The 6,298-nt window shown below is 40.3% G+C and overlaps 1 long non-coding RNA gene across 2 annotated transcripts in view; it reads right to left on the reverse strand.

The window, feature by feature from the left end:
* The window catches only part of LOC130832634 (uncharacterized), a 57,181-nt gene extending 51,774 nt beyond the window's left edge, over positions 1-5,407 (reverse strand). For both annotated transcript variants that reach the window (XR_009048339.1, XR_009048340.1), the window contains exon 1: positions 5,211-5,407. This is a non-coding gene — a long non-coding RNA (uncharacterized LOC130832634). The remainder of the gene's footprint in view (positions 1-5,210) is intronic.
* Positions 5,408-6,298: the final 891 nt, after the last annotated feature.

Here is a 6,298-nt window from a genome sequence, read left to right on the forward strand (position 1 = left end):
TAGTTGTGGCACATGGGCTTAGTTGCTCCGAGGCACGTGGGATCTTCTCGGACCAGGGATTGAACCCATGTCCCCTGCATTGGCAGGCAGATTCTTAACCACTGTGCCACCAGGGAAGTCCCCATTGTAAGATTATTAATTGGCCTAAATTTAATATTGTTGTGTCTTAGAAAATAGGGAGGCCCAAGGAGAAGGAGAGAGACAGGGGTTGGCTCATCAGTGGAGCAGTCAGAACACACACATTTGTCAGTTATACTTGCTGTTCTGTATGGGCACAGTTTGTGGCACACCAAAACAATTGTAACAGTAACATCTGAGATCACTGATCACCCATCATTGTAACAAATGTAATCATAATGAAAAAGTTTGAAATATTCTGAGAATAACCAGAATGTGACACAGAGACACAAAGTAAGCAAATGCTCTTAGAAAAATGATGCTGATAGACTTGCTGGACCACAAATTTTCAGTTTGTTAAAAAACACAGTATCTGTGAAGTGCATTAAAATAGAATGCAATAAAAGGAAGTCTGCCTGTAGTTGGGAGCAGAAAACAATTGAGCAGGGAAAACAGCGAAATACAAAACAGGGTTAATTTCAAGTTCCCCTTGAATGAGGTCTTCTTTCCAGCAGAAATTTGTTGGAAGTGAATTAACTAAATCTGGAGTAAATTCAAACTCAATTATAAATTAAAAATTTGCTTTAAAGCAAAATGCAATGACAAATCTCCTTGGATAATCTAGAGCTTGGGATTTTGCATATGGTTAGTTGTTCTCTTAAATCAAGATGGAAAATGGAGATTTGATTATAACTCCTAAATGAATTTTAAACAACTTTATTGAGATGTAATTTACAGCATAAATTTACCTATGTTATGATTTTTGGTAAATTTACTGAGCTTTGCAATGATCATCATAATCCACTTTAAGAACATTTTTATCACCTCAGTAAGATAACCCATCCCCATTTACAGTGAACCCCCATCTGGTTCCTCAGTCCCTCCCTCTGCCTTAGCCCCAGGCAATTACTAACATACTTTCTGTGTCTATAGACTTGCCTATTCTCAACATTTCACATGAATAGAATCACGGAATTTGGTCTTTTGTGTCTGTTTTCTTTTACTTAATATAATGTTTTTGAAGTTTTTCTATGCTGTAGAATTTATCAGATCTATATTCATTTTTATTGCTGAATAGTATTCTGCTGTAAGGACACAGTTGTCCCTTGGTAACCGTAAGGGATTGGTTTCAGGATCCACCATGGATACCAAAATCTGTGAATGCTCAAGTCACATTGTTGTCCCTCTGCAGACTCTGCATTCACAGATTCAACCAATCTTGACCATAAACACAGTACTAAGTTTACTGAAATTTTTTTGTGTATAAGCATTGTGTTGTTCAAGGGTCATCTGTATGCTACGATCTGTTTAATCCATTCATCGGTTGGTGGACAAGAGGTTGATTCCACCTTGTCCATTGTGATGATCCTATTAGGAACGTTGGAGTGTGAATCTTTGTGTGGATCTATGATTCTAATTCTCCTGGATAGGTACCCTGGGGTGGAGTTGCTGGACCATGGAATAAATTAAAGCGTCACTTTTAAGACCCAGCCTAAGTGCTTTCCAGAGTGGCTCATCCATTTTGTTTTATCCCATCAGTAACATTTATGGCTTCTATTTATCTATATTGTCAACAATATTTGTTATTATTTCTTTTTTAAAAATATCATAGCCATTCTAGTGGATGTAAAATGGCACCTCATTATGGTTTTAACTTGCATTTCTCTGCTGACTAATGGTGTTGGCCATCTTTTGATGTACTATTAGCTATTTGTTTATCTTGAATGGTGACATGTCCATTCAAATCTTTTGCCTATTTTATGGTTGGGTTGTTTGTCTTATACAGTCTCCAACTTACAATGGTTAGACATGCAATTTTTTGACTTTATGATGCTGCATAAACAGTGTCCATTCAGTAGAAACTGTGCTTTGAATTTTGATCTTTTCTTGGGATAGTGGTAGGCAGGACCATACACTCTCATGATGCCACGGCTCCCAGTCACTCACGCCATCACAAGGGTGAACAACCAATACATGTGCAACCATTCTGTACCCATACCACCATTCTGTTCTTCACTTTCAGTGCAGTATTCAATAAATTGCATGAGATATTCAACACTTTATTACAAAATTTTAAAATAGAGTTTGTGTTCAATGATTTTGCCCATTGTAGGCTAATGTAAGTGTTCTGAGCACATTTAAAGTAGGCTGGGCTAAACTGTGATGTTCAGTAGGTTAGATGTATTACATGCATTTTTAACTTATGATATTTTCAACTTATAGTTGGGAAGTAAACCCATCGTAAGTCAAGGAAGATCTGTATATGGTTCTGCAAGAGCTCACTGGATATTCTTTTTTTTTAATAAATTTATTTATTTATTTATTGGCTGTGTTGGGTCTTCATTGCTGTGTGCGAGCTTTATCTAATTGTGGTGAGTGGAGGCTACTCTTCTTTGTGGTGCGTGGGCTTCTCGTTGTGATGGTTTCTCTTGTTGCAAAGCATGGGCTCTAGGCGTATGGGCTTCAGTAGCTGTGGCTCGTGGGCTCTAGAGCGCAGGCTCAGTAAGGTGCATGGCCTTAGTTGCTCCATGGCATGTGGGATCTTTCCAGACCAGGAATTGAACCCGTGTCCCCTGCATTGGCAGGCGGATTCTTAACCACTGTGCCACCGGGGAAACCCCTCATTTGATATTCTTAATATAAGATTTTTACTCAGATATGCTTTGCAGATGTTTTCTTCCAATTTATGGGTTGTCTTTTTATTTTCTTAATGATATCTTTTGAGGCACAAAAGTTTTGAACTTTGTGAAGTCCAATTTATAGCTTTTTTCTTTTATGTATCCTGTTTTTATTGTCGTATCTAAGAAAGCTTTATCTGACCCAAGGTCTTGAATATTTTATCCTATATTTTCTCCTTAAAGTTTTATGGTTTTAGCCCATACACTCAAGTCTCTGATCCATTTTGAGATAATTTTTGTGTGTGGTGTGAGGTAAGGGTCTAAGTTCGTCTTTTGGCATGTGGATATCCATTTGTCAGCAGCACCATTTGTTAAAAAGACTATCCTGTCCTCCTTGATGTGCTTTATTACTTTTGTTGAAAGTCAATTGACTATAAATACAAGAGCCTAAATCCAGTTTCCAGTGTGACTTTGATCTTGCCTTTGAGCCCAACAATAAGACAGTACCATGAGGAACTGGGGATTTTTGAGCATCTATCTGCTTTTTTCCTCTCTTTTCCCCATTTGTTGGGATGGTCACTGGCACACTCAGTGCAAAAGATCAGCATGATCTCATGTATGTTTTGTTTTGTTTTGTTCCTTAATTGGCTTCCAACACATTGGCATATATGTTCCCAAGGGAAAAAATTGATGACAAAATGTTATTTCAATGACTTTCCTTCCAACTTTGGATTAGTTAGAAGCTACATCAAATAAGATAATGCACGTGAAAATGTTTCAAAACCATGAAATGTCAAACAAACGTAAGGAATTATCATTATTGCATGCAGGGGATAAGAGTAAACAGAAGCAACAGTAATGCTTTTAGAAGGCTTAAATAGACAAAATAAATGACAATGTCAACATAAGAAGGTAAAAACCAGATTGGCAGGTAATCCACCTGTGCGTTGTTGAAAGTCAACTTTATCTGCATTACCTAAAATATCAAGGATTTGGGTCAGGATCAAAGAGGTTCCTCTTGCTTGGTTGGATATGGAGGATAAAGTTGTCTTAGTAATCGGTATATTCTCTTGAAGCGAGGCAGAAACTTTGCCTTGAGATATTGATTTCTCTTGTTAATAGGTGGCCCTCCTTCAAGGGTGTAGATAGAATTAGCAATTCCTTTTATAATGCCAATTTAAGTATGCTGAAAAGCTCACATAACATAAGATCTCTCTTTCACACAGTGAGGTACTTCACTTGAAGTTTCCAGGGTTAGCGAACACATTAAGGGTGGTGTATGAAAATCTACACATATGTACTGAGTTGCTGCAGTGCTACTTAGACCCAGTAAAACACTTTGCTAGGAAGATAGCCCTTATTCATCCCACAGCTATCTACTCGTCATCCAGCAGACACCTGAGTCCTGGAGGTTTGCACATAGGCCAGGTCAAACTTAGAGAGAAGGAAGTAGGGGAAAGTGGTAGAACACTGTGCAGATGGCTGCTCGAGTGGGTAATACAGTGATGGAGAAATCCAGGCAATTAACAGGAATTACAGGGGTGTCACTGCCTCAGAGGTCAGGAACAAGATCCCAGATGGAAGAAAAGTGGAGGCAGGTAGTTGTACTGTGTTCCTATAGCAGAATTTTTCCTCTGGGAAGCCCTGACTCTATTAATGTTGGATATTAGTATTTTCTGCTGGCAGAATACCCTGAGTTCTCAATTCTTAGACTGTTCACTACATCATTTTATTTAGTGTTTCTCAAGCACCTCATTCCTGCATCCAAATCCTGGCTATTTCATGGCAGTATTTATTAGATTTTATTGACCACAGCTCTTCAAGGAAGGTTATTTTTGTGCTCCCTATTTTACAGAACAGAAAGGTTTGGAGCCTTGCTCTAATACAGGGAATTAGAAGTAGATCCATGATTATAATTATAACTCAGAGACCCTTAAGCTACATGGCTTCAGACAATCCTGTCTAAAAAGCTTGAATATCAGAAAATTGTGAGGAAACTAAAGCCACTGGAATTTTACAATGGCCCCAGCTTCATTCCCTAAAATAACTTTCTGTGAATACTTCAGCGGTTGGTGCCTCAAGCCTGTGGGCTCAGGAAGATTGAAGGAATGCAGCAATCATTTCTTAGTCCTTTGTTCCAAGGCTTGCTGTAGGTTTGTTAATAAATCAAAGCGCATATGGGGAGTAGAAAGGCAGAGGAAATGGGGAGGGGCTCCAAGCTCAGAGATAAAAATTGCCAAGAAAGAGCCGGCCCTCATAAAAGTAGAAACAAGGAGCAGGAAGACAGAAGAGGGAAAAAATAAACAAGAGGAGGCATCATGGTGTCCTGGTGGCACACACCACAGGGGCTGGAAAACATTCCACATTTGATATCAGAGAAGAGAAGAAGGCAGGAAACACATTCTGGGAATAACCTTTCCACCTAATGCAAAGGCTTGCATGCTGGGCTCATGGGCAAAGGGTCTCCTCACTGACCTCTGTGGGCTACTCCTCCTGGAGCAGGCTTTGTACTGGTCCCAACACGCTGCCCAGCATCAGCTCCCAATTGTCCACCTTTAGCCCTCTGCATCCTTCTGTGTATCATGCTCTTAAGATCGCTGTATGCTGACAATAGGGAGCTTTCATATGTCCCAAATAAACACGTTATATAAAAATTGAAATTAGGAGGTGCTCTCTTTGATTTAGCCCTGGTATCCTGATTGCCTTCTGCTGGGCCCATCCTGATTTTGTCTTGGCCCGAAGCATTTGGGCAGGTACCTCTTTATGGCTGACTTGGATTCCCTTCTGTTGCACCACCTTCAGCGTTTTTTCTCACAATAGCTTTCCTTTTTCAGCAATCCTTAATCTCATCCAACTTGCTTTTTTACTGACACTGCATTCTTTGGCTGGTCTGGCCAGGTAACCACATTCAGCAGAGTAAAGAGACGGGAAGATTTAGAACTGTTTAGAAAGGCATTGGTGCCTTTTATTACCTATAGGTCCAGGCTTCCTAGGTGGCGCAGTGGTTAAGAATCCGCCTGCCAATGCAGGGGACACAGGTTTGATCCCTGCTCCAGGAAGATCCCACATGCCACGGAGCAACTAAGCCCGTGTGCCCAAACAAAAAAAAAACCTATAGGTCCTTCTCCTACCTTTAGGCAGCCTCCTTCCTCTGTGCTGCCCCCATGTAACTCAACTACCCCATCATTCCTCAAGCTCTGGTAGCTGGTATACTGTCTTCCTTTCCACCTCTCTGTGGACAGCCACCGTCCTGGTTGCCTTCGTCCATCCATGTGGCGAGATTCCTGCCTGCTCACACTCCAACCATGTCCGTCCCACCCCTTGAGTTACTATCTACAGGGTCACACTGAGGACACTGGCACAAGTTAGGAAATCTTAAACTCCAATATTCCAGCTTCTGACCATACTTATCCCTACACTTTTCTCCTTCCCCTGTTCCCTATATGCAGGTTGTCTAAGACTTTTAATCATCAATTCCTTTTATTTCGTTCAGTTCACTACTTCCTTCCATAGCCCAACCTCTCCACAATGAAATACTTATGTTTCATGCTACTTTTGGGTCC

This window comes from Hippopotamus amphibius, chromosome 12 (genome assembly GCF_030028045.1).
Source record: "Hippopotamus amphibius kiboko isolate mHipAmp2 chromosome 12, mHipAmp2.hap2, whole genome shotgun sequence".
In the NCBI taxonomy this organism is placed as follows: Eukaryota; Metazoa; Chordata; class Mammalia; order Artiodactyla; family Hippopotamidae; genus Hippopotamus; species Hippopotamus amphibius.